The sequence below is a fragment of the Formica exsecta genome, unplaced genomic scaffold (assembly GCF_003651465.1).
Source record: "Formica exsecta isolate Colony F162 unplaced genomic scaffold, ASM365146v1 scaffold318, whole genome shotgun sequence".
Classification (NCBI taxonomy): domain Eukaryota; kingdom Metazoa; phylum Arthropoda; class Insecta; order Hymenoptera; family Formicidae; genus Formica; species Formica exsecta.
In genome coordinates, this window is record NW_021850434.1 from 328846 (window position 1) to 339362 (window position 10517).

Genomic DNA, 10517 nt, shown 5'->3' on the forward strand with positions numbered 1-10517 from the left:
TATATTACGTTATTATCTAGAAATTATTGTATGAAATAGGGACATTCCGTTATGTATATTTCATATTTTACGTGTAAATTGGAACTAAGAGAGGAGATTATATGCAAATGCATACACACATTACAAATATTTAAAAAAATAACGATCGAAATGAGAAAAATATAAGCAGAAAGGAAATTTCTGCATCTATCCAATTATACGAATGAAAGCTCTCGTTCATGTTCTAAGCGGCACGAAGCACACGTTAAACATACCGAAAACTGCTGCTTTAATGATGTTTACAACATCGAACATTTTCGAGCAAACTAACTGTTATCGAATTTCATTTCAATGTAAGTAAATTAAGTGGCATTAAACGTTGTAGAAACGTAAACAAGATACCTGCCACTCCTTCGAATCGTTAATTTATAAATTCTCATTTCCGATGAATATATAATCGATAATATTATCGATAATAATAATAATTGCATGTGAGATTTAAATAACAACCAACGTTTGGCTCTTTCATCGCTCGCCGTGAAAAGAAAAAAAAAACATAGCTCTCGATGAAAGTCATAAAAAATCTATCGCCGTCTGGCGCAGAAAATTTCTGCATTCGTAATGTCAATCCCATTGCACAATCGATGGTGCGAGTCATGTCACGGAGCTCATATGATCTCTCTCCGCGTAATTTCATGTGCATTTTTCGTTCTTTTTTTTTGCTTTTTTTTTTTTCTATCTATCTCCTCTCTTTGCTCCTCGACCGAACCAGATAATGCTACGAAGGGCGGGACCGGACGTGTCCTACTTTTGCGATGACCGGTGTACAGTTTTTAATCCGAGACTAACAACGTGACGCGGGTTAGCCGTGCGGTAAGATTATGTCACACGCCGACAAGAGAGAACTCACGTACATTCGTCATCACAGAAATTTCAATCGTGACATCTAATCATCTTTTATCCATTTATTCTCACGGATAAATATATTTACACAAGATATCATTAATTATTGCGTTTAATCTCGCAATTTCCTGCATTATGTATGATGATGCCATCATACGACGCGCCATCAGACTTTACAAAGGATATAAAATTCATCGGGCATAATCTTGAAAGTGCGAACAAAGTAATAAATTCATTGAAATTACATGAAAAGATGAAATAACAATTTGAGATTGTCTTTTAAACACAAAATTCTTTCAAACTTTTTAATGTCTATTTGTCATTTTCCTTAAAATATATAAAATGAAACATAATTATTACGTTTACGTACTGAACGAAGAAAAGAAGGAAGAGAGCAGCATCCGGTCTATTAGCAATTTAATAAAACTTATTCCAATTTTTACGATCACTCCACGAACCACGGCGACCGATGTGAAAAGCGATTAGTTCGAAATCGGGCGTGCAAATCACGCGCGATTTATCTTCCTTTCTCTCGTGTACGATCACATGTCGTTGACAGATTCGAGGTCCGAAGCACTAAAATTTCACGATGCTCGTTCATCGAGGATTCCGGGTCGAAAAACACCGTTTTTCAAATTTTCCGTCCGTCTCCGAACGACATACGAATCGCGCGAATCACTTCACAGCGCCGTCTCAAGAGTTCGCACGAAGAAGAATCCCTCGTGTTTACGTATTTGGTTCCGCGAGACGCTTATTTACTACGACGCGACGTAAAATATATCGTGACACACCGGCAGGGATGACAGATCGTCGCCGCGGAACTGGAGCGGCGTGTGTCGAAAAAAAATTGGATCGACGCGCGAGAAAAAAAAACACACGTCCACTTTCGCTCGCTCGAGTTCTTATGAATCTTTCCGTGGGAATGCTCCGCTCTCGCCCGCTGCTCGTTAGGGCTTCGCCAATGGACTGCCAGGCGCCGCGGCAAAAGCTACGGCGCAACACGCCGACGCATCTACCCCCTTGCAACCCCTAAAGCGAACTGTCCCCCGCTTTGCGGCACCGACACCAACCCATACCGATGAGTTTTCCACTCGTTCTCCACGCGCGAGAGACTCGAGCCTTTCACGACTCCGCAAAAACACGAACGCTCCCGACACAGACGATGCACGGGAGTATGTATTTGTGCGGATGTACACGCGGTTTTCGCGATCATTTTCCATAACGGACATCGCGCGCGTCACGGTGTATTGCATTAATCTATCGATTAAATGTAAAGAAAATATGCATAATATAAATCGACTGAGCTCTTTTTTAAATTTATAATAATTGAAAAACGCGGGTGTCGATTATTCGGGGACAAAAATGGATAGGAAATGTTAAGTTTCAACAAAAAAAAATATTTTTCATCGCATTGCAAATTCAACTTTGCCGTCATAATTTTTTATTTTTTCCCATTATTAATTAAAATATTTATTTTACAAAAATCGATTAAAAAACAGAGATCGCGATTGTCAGTTTTTGAATTGAATGTGTAAAATATTTGGAGCAAGATTTAGCCATTTGTAAAAACCGAAAAGAGAGCAGTATCAAGCGCGAGGGCTTTGAAGCTGAAATTAAATGCCGACCAAGTGTGCTGACACTCGATAGCCTATCGTTGTATGAATATGACGCATTTTGATACGAGCACTGCAAACTGCTCGGCATGCCACAGACTCGGTATATGACAGGTAATGTTGCAACACACGAAAGAGAATAAATTTGATTTAACCCGTTTCATATTTTCATCCTCGATATTCAAATATATATTGAATACTTTTATGCCAATCGAAACATCCATATGATTGTCGATCGGCGGGGGTTTATAATTTGCATAATTATGCAATAACGGTGATGTCAGGTATCCTTCATTCCGTCACATCGATGGCAGTTTCCAGCATCGGCGAACAAATGAACATATCGGGATACAAAATTCGGCATATTAAAATTATGCGGCAGCACTACTACGGTTCTTTTGATATTTTCAGAACTCTCTCTCTCTCTCTCTCTCTCTCTCTCTCTCTCTTTCTTTTCTAAACGTTTTTTTTCTATTCTAAAAGCAACTACAATTTCGCAGCGACAGAAAATGATAAAATTTTGCTGGATTGACGTTTATTCGTGACAATTGGCATAACATTTTCTCTACATTTTTCCTTATAAATTTTATTAATATTTCGATTCGCGCAATTGTATCGATAATTTTACTGCAAGCGCAGCGTTTTTTTTTTTTTTACGTACGCGTATTGCATCTTAAAAACTTATAAAACATAGTGGGGTCAATGACTGCACATTTGCCCAAGATATAGAGCTGATTGATGACCAGCATCGATCAAGTCTTCCGTTCTCACAAGCTACATTAACTTTATATTAAATACTTCATCATTTTTCCGCGACACGTCACGCTTCACCGATTTACTATCAATTCTTCGACCGAACGAGCTGCGAACGTGTTATAGATATTTTCTTATTTGACATGAATTTTCACGTACTGTGATTCGTTTCCTACATTTCTACATCTCATTCCCCTTCACGACAAAGTATTTACAATGTAATATTCTTTTTATTCACATGTCATGTATGATTATATATCTTTTGATAATATCTTTGATAGTACCAATCGCGACAAAATATTTAATGACAAAGATAAAATAACAAAGGCTAAAATGACAAAGATAATATGTATTCACGAGGAAAAGGAAAAGTGAAATTGAATTGATACCGAAAAGTGAAACTTATACTCGTTATATGTATAGAGATGCATGCGTAAAGGAATGTAATATGTACATTAATTCGCGATGTTCGCAGACCGATAGGATAAATCGATGCAAATGTTAATGGAATAGGCCGCGAGCGTACACAACTTAATACACATTGTCGGAGCGTCGAGTATACTCCCGCGATGAAGTTCAACTTGATTTTGAAAGTGCAATACAATTATAGCATGCAGCGAGGCTACCGTTTTACATGCCAATTGTCTATCTAAAATACATAACCGCAGATTCTCCTCCCCTTCCCCTCTCTCTATACGTTACTATATTATCAGCCAGTGCTGTCGGCAACGGGGGCCATCAACATATCGTTACCTGTCTGTCGATAATCATCCCGGGCGTTGCACGCGGCCGGCTCGGACTTCCGTAATAATTGCATAATGTGCTAATAGCGCTCGTATAAAATGATTACGCGTCATATGAAATAATCATACTTTGGTTCTAACGGCAATTGCGAGATCGGTCTAGCGTACGATACGCATATATCGCATGTTAATACGGATAATGCATTTTAAGTATCGTATAATATTATATATCGCGTGAATAGCTTTCTGTATTCCGTCCGTTGGAAAGGGGGCGCGTGCCATTTTCATGCCCGATGTAACGCCCAAGCGACTGCAATTTTACCAACATATTACGTCTCTCGTCGCGCAAAGCTATGCTGGACACGTAGTGGTGAAAAGCACGAATCGGAACTGCGAATGCCTCACGAATCATCGGAAGATGTAATGGACTGCAGGTGTGAGAAAACGTGACAGCTGCAAGCTGCAATAGCATAGCATATCTGCAGCGATGTAAGATAGAAACGCCTCTACGTCGCCTTGCCGCGTGGAAATGAGAAATATTCATGAGAGATTCTCTCTCTCTCTCTCTCTCTCAGGGAGCTAAATGAGAAACTCTGACGATATTTGTGATAATATAACGGTATAATGCAATTACATCTCGGAGAAATTTTTTTTCTTTTTTTTTTTTCTAATTACCGCCTCATATTTTTGCACGCGCATCTCGTTATTATAAATCGCGCGCGTTCTTACAACCGGCGGAATGAAGTATACGAGCGCAATCGAGCAATTGCATTTCGCATTGCATTGCGCCGGTCTTTTCAGAAGAATGACTCGATGTAAAACGCAGCGATACGACCGTATCGTGGAGTGGTCGCACGTTGCGCTCCAACAGGACGCAGCCTGTTTAATTAGCGAGCAAATTAAATGCCGGGACAGCCACATCCGACATGGCCCGCGCAATTAGAGGTATTATAAATTAATTATAACACTGTGACGCAGTCAGTTTTGCGGGATTCAATCTCGGAATGGGCTTGGCGTGGGCGAGCGGAATGAATGCCAAATTTCTCATTGCCGACCGCGCTTTACGACGCGTTTTATCACTATTTTCCTTTGGAGGAGAGAGAGACGTATCTTCAATTACACGTGAATCAAGTGGTATAAAATTGGCCTGGGGCGATGCAGCCTCGTGCGGAGAAAAATGGTACAAATTGACGCCATAAAAAAAAAAATCTAAAAATAGAACATTACGATCTCGCGATATTGCAGACGAAATCGTTGATTTTATTTTGAAGGGAAAGAAGCAAAATAAAAAAGTTTTTACTTTTAAAGTGTAAAATGTAAACTTTTAAAATATAATTTTTTTATATAAATGGTTAAAACATAAATCGCGGAAAATGATTCTCGAGCATTGAATTCGCAAGCGGATTCAAGTGTACTAATATAATCGCACAGGTGAGACGATTTTACATCATTACGCATTTGAATTCGCCTGCGATCCCGAAGGCTATTTTTCCCTATTATCGGCTAAACGCGATTTGTAGTTTTAACAAGCTGCACGTTCGGACTACGTAAACTGGCATAGAACGAGTAACGTCCAAGATTCCCCAAGGGGGGTGTCACGAATTGCCAAACGGAGCTTAGAAGTCTCGAGCAAAATAGGAACCGATTAAGCGAAACAACGACTGACAGCACCTGTTGATACTTCGCCTAGCTCGTGGCGAAGGTGTAGATTCGCCGCACACACGCGCGCGCGCGCGCATCATATGTATGTACGAGTCCCGACGACTCCCGACGTATATACGACTTGTTTGCGCACCCGCGGCCGATGTCCGGTGTCGCCGCGACTCCGTGAATAAACGGAAGATGCCACCGAGAACGAGGACCGGATCTACTATCTAGTCAGCGTTAGAATATCCTATTTTGGGTAATGCACCTCGCGATAAATTGAATCGTGGGCCATGTTAATATTCGAATTACAAGCGCCGCTATTATCCTTTGTTCCATGATTCAGCGTATTACCCGCGTTTGAACGCGACTCGCATGCTTTCGCAAATTGTTTACGGATGATCGAATATACGAGACTGTCACCCGACAGTTCCTCCGGCGCGTAGAAACTCGCGTTTCTCTAGAATTACAATCGTATCTTCTTACCTATCCTATTTAATTTATACGAGAGACGATTCGCAATAATCTCTTGAGCAATAATATTTGACAATAACAACGCGATTGATACACAACAATTTTCCTTTTGAAGAAATATTTTTCCTTTTGAAAAATGTTTCTTCTTCATCGAAAATATCGGAAGCAAAATCGGTATTTTATCAGTCTTTAAGTTTTTTAGCTATAAATGATTAAAAAGGAAAATATTAATTTCCTAACTGATAACAAATTCTTTCTTCAATTAATCTAATTCAACTAATCTAATCTTTGATCCCTAACTAATTATGAACGAACTTTACTTTGATGGAATCTTAACTTGACGCTTAAACTCGCAAGGATATTTCAATATTGAAAAGTTTTGAGATTTCCTTTTGTGCATCGTTAAGCTAATTAATTCCACATAAAGTGATTCGTGGCGAATTAATCCAAACGACCGTGGCAGCCGTGATTACCTCGATAACCGAAAACGTTCGTTCTCCGTTTCAGAGAGAATTAGAGCAGAGGAAATTAGCTTGATCAAATTGCTTGAACGTATGTGAATCTTTCAATGCACGCATGTCCGCAACAACGTAATGTCATAAACAACGTGCGCAATATAGGAGGCAATATCAATGAATTTCTTCTAAAATCCTCTTTGTGCACACAATCACGAGTACATACAGGATATTTTTCTCGATAGATTGCAAAAACTGATATAATATCCATATGTCTTATTATTTATTTTATAAATATAACATATTATTCTATATGAAAAATGTATATATCGTTTCGATATGTTATGAATATCAATTCTGATACGCGGAATCAATTTTTAAATTTAAATTTTCCACGAGTGTGTGTGCATTATATATATTTAAAATTTCGATATTTTTTATTTTTGTACTTTTATGTGTGAAAGAGAAACTGTTTAGAGAAAGCTTTATATTCTAAATGTAACTGATCTCGTTTTTGGCTTTATAGTCAATTTAATCTTGTGATTGCCAACAAAGATTTTATTAAAATTACTTTATACATATATTAACTTTTATAAATGAATCATGTTTCTAATTATCTTGATTAATTAAAGAAAAAAGACGGGAAAACGAACTTTTTTAATACGTTGTCAATGTTACATAAAAATTGCTAAATATAATCGTAGCTCAAAGCAGAAAATAAGTAAAATGCAATCAGTACGCTTCATGCTTTTCATAAACCGACTTTGTGTGAATCTCGCAAAAACTCGATAGTCGGGATTAAATATTACCTTCTCTTCTTTCTCTTTCCCCTATGGAAATACCTGTAATTTTATTTATCTCCCACCTCGCGAGCATAAAACCAGAAATAAATTTCTATTTTCACGATTACGAAAATATTCTGGATGATGCAGTTGCGTGTATACGTGCGCAAAATCGGTAAAAAAGTTTTATTTTTTATGAACACGATTATCGCGCTTCGTTTATACCCTAAGTATATCACACGCTATGACATTGAAATCAAAATCATTGGAAAAAACATGATTCATTTATAAGAAATCTTTCTAGCTTCCATATCAGAGAAAGAGACGAATCGTCTCACAAAATTGAATACGCTGCAAATATTGCAAATGCTCTTAAACCATCACAAGCTCAATCGGAGTATTAACGACTAATTAGACTTACCAATCCGTTGTATTGCCATGTCTTCAAATGTGCCCGCTTAATCCGATTGGGATACTCCTGTGGCTCTCCGTGAACAAAGACTCACATTTAATAACGCTCGCTTAGCAGTCACAAGAGAAGAAGAATCTGCGAGAAAAAAACGCGCGGATTAATGTCGAAATACGCATTAAATACAACTGATAACTCGATGCGCGATCCGTTTTTACGAGCTGGAATACGCGGCAACTTCGCGATGGTGTTTAAACTATCGCGTCGGATTACGTCACGGCGTAAAACGATCATGGCCAACATATATATAATATACACATACATATATATATATAATATATGTAATTAATTCTTTCGCTAGCACACGCGTGTGCGATATATTACTTTTGTTTCAAATTGTCCATCAACATTGATTAAACTGAATATAATCATACGTAACGTATCAACGTCATGTTGACATAATGTTAAATATTCTTATACGGGTCTCACAAATGAAGCAATACATATTGACCGTCACAGAACCGGACCGTCGCCGACATTAAAACCCCATATTTAACATTATGTCGACGTTACATATAAATCTGCATTATATGTGCACTTTGCTACGTGAGTTTTATACGTACATGATTTACGCAGCGAAAGGATTTATCCTGCCTCCCGCGAAGGTCTCGATAATATTACCGTTTCGCGCCGCACGGATGTCCGTGCGTGTTTTATCCCTACATAAAACATGGCTACCAACTGATTTTTAAATTTCGTCATCGTCACTTCAGCAGCGCGCGATTCGAATATTTTATGCTAGATTGTACGCGAAATAATTAATAAATTATTAAAAATTCACATAATATGCAATATTATTTAGTAATTTACTAATTCGCATTCGTGTGATTTAGAATACAAAATCGTGCTATTGACTTCATATACTGTAATCAACTATTATCTGTAATCTTCATAATAAATTAAGCAAAATTTGAAATAAATAAAAGGACAAAAATAAGAAAAACGAATCGCACGTTTAATCGAATGTATATTAGAATGCACAAGTTTTATTTTATAATTACGATAAGATGTAAGTATTTGATCATATTAGAGTTATGGGAGACGCGATGGTATGTAAAATCAAATTTTTTATTATATAATCTCTTATATATAAAATTATATAAAAAGGGTAGATATCTATATATATAACACACACAATCCTCGGATCATTTTTTTATTAAAATCTTTTATTTTCTGTATTTTTCGTAGCGTTTTCCTAAACAATAATTAACGTAAATTAACGTAAAATTGTGGTGTGTGAAAGAGAAAGAAAAAAAGATGTAGAGACAGAAAGAGAAAGATAGAGAGAGAGAAAGTATAATCGATATATTAAAATTATGAAAACTTTCACTCAAATCAATAATGGTACGATATACAAGTGGAGCAGATTTAAGATACGTAGAGTAATCTTAAGATTATAGATATTGACAATGAGACGACCCGACCGATTAACAAAAATTAATCGATCTTTCTCGATTGACCGATGAATTAATTACGCAAGTAGGTACGCGGACAGAGTAGAGACATAAGTTAACTTATGGGTTTAGACTCGACGAACATCGTCCACGTCGAGAAAGTAACGATATACGAGAGAATGTTCGCGGAAAAGAGAGAAGGGCGGACGTGCAATTCGAAAAGTTGCGATAGAAACTAAAAATGAGCGGAATTTCAATCGCAGTTTCTCTCGACGTGCACGACACACGCTGTTTCGATCCGAAAGTCTATACCCTCGTCAGAAAGTGTTATAATATGAGAGTTAAGTTATACCATATACTTAACATGATACACAAAGTCGTTATATCCAGAGTATCAAATGGATACGATCAAATACCACGGTTCAAGCGAAACGGAGATTATTACTTCTCGTGCTATCTTGATTAGAATGCGGAACCAGGTACATGTGGATGTAATGATTTCCATATCATGCTTGTATCATACTTTATATATCAGGCTTCAGTCACTTATTTATGTTCCGCGTGAACCGGGTGCTCTCCCTTTAAACAAAAAGAAACAATTCGTCATTACATCAATCGATCATTCATATTTACTTAACGCATAATAAACAAATATCCACATTAATAACAAAATGTGGAAAGTAAACAGATAAGTTGGAAGAGACTTTAGAGACGATTATTTTTGCCACAAATACATTTTTAAAAATCAGTTATATATATAACCCATCCATTTCTCAATTAGCAACTAATACCTTCATACGAAAATCTTAAGAATCAATTTCATATATATAATGTTCCACATTCACAAACATATATAGAAAATTCCATTCAATCCACATCCCACACAGTGTGGGTAAATTATTCGAATACCTTTTATTCTTATGCTCACGAATCAAAGTCTCGCGTGAAAGACACATTTTATAAATATAATGTGGAAGAAAAAGAACATTCAAGTTCTACTTTTATCAGTCTTTAAATAGAAAGATCACTTCGAATATAACGAAAATTTATTAACTATATCACTGTGTATAATCTAAAAATTTGAGAAATGCATTTCACGGTTGTGTAATATCCGACTAATTCAAACTTCCACTTGTATTTTTTTTTGTTAGGCGCATATTTTTCATCAAGATGTTCGGTCGAAAACGAATTCCGACATGTTGCGCGGAATTATCTTTTTATTATCTTTATCTTTTTATCTTATTACGCACCTCTCGCCCGTTAATCGTATATATATATATACACGATTAACGGGCGATATATATATAT

The 10517-nt window shown here is 37.0% G+C and overlaps 2 protein-coding genes across 4 annotated transcripts in view; both read right to left on the bottom strand.

Moving 5' to 3' along the window:
• LOC115237986 (peroxidasin) overlaps positions 1-8671 on the bottom strand; it is a 124915-nt gene extending 116244 nt beyond the window's left edge. Inside the window, exons 1-2 of one of the 2 annotated variants that reach the window (XM_029811437.1) lie at positions 8379-8671; positions 7768-7893 (exon numbers count right to left, since the gene is read on the bottom strand). The gene's annotated coding sequence lies outside the window, so the exon portion shown is untranslated. The remainder of the gene's footprint in view (positions 1-7767; positions 7894-8378) is intronic. The other variant, XM_029811435.1, reaches the window with a different exon arrangement.
• A 287-nt stretch (positions 8672-8958) lies between these two features.
• LOC115238011 (ubiquitin-conjugating enzyme E2 Q2) overlaps positions 8959-10517 on the bottom strand; it is a 7660-nt gene continuing 6101 nt past the window's right edge. For both annotated transcript variants that reach the window (XR_003884419.1, XR_003884418.1), the window contains exon 7: positions 8959-9788. The gene's annotated coding sequence lies outside the window, so the exon portion shown is untranslated. The remainder of the gene's footprint in view (positions 9789-10517) is intronic.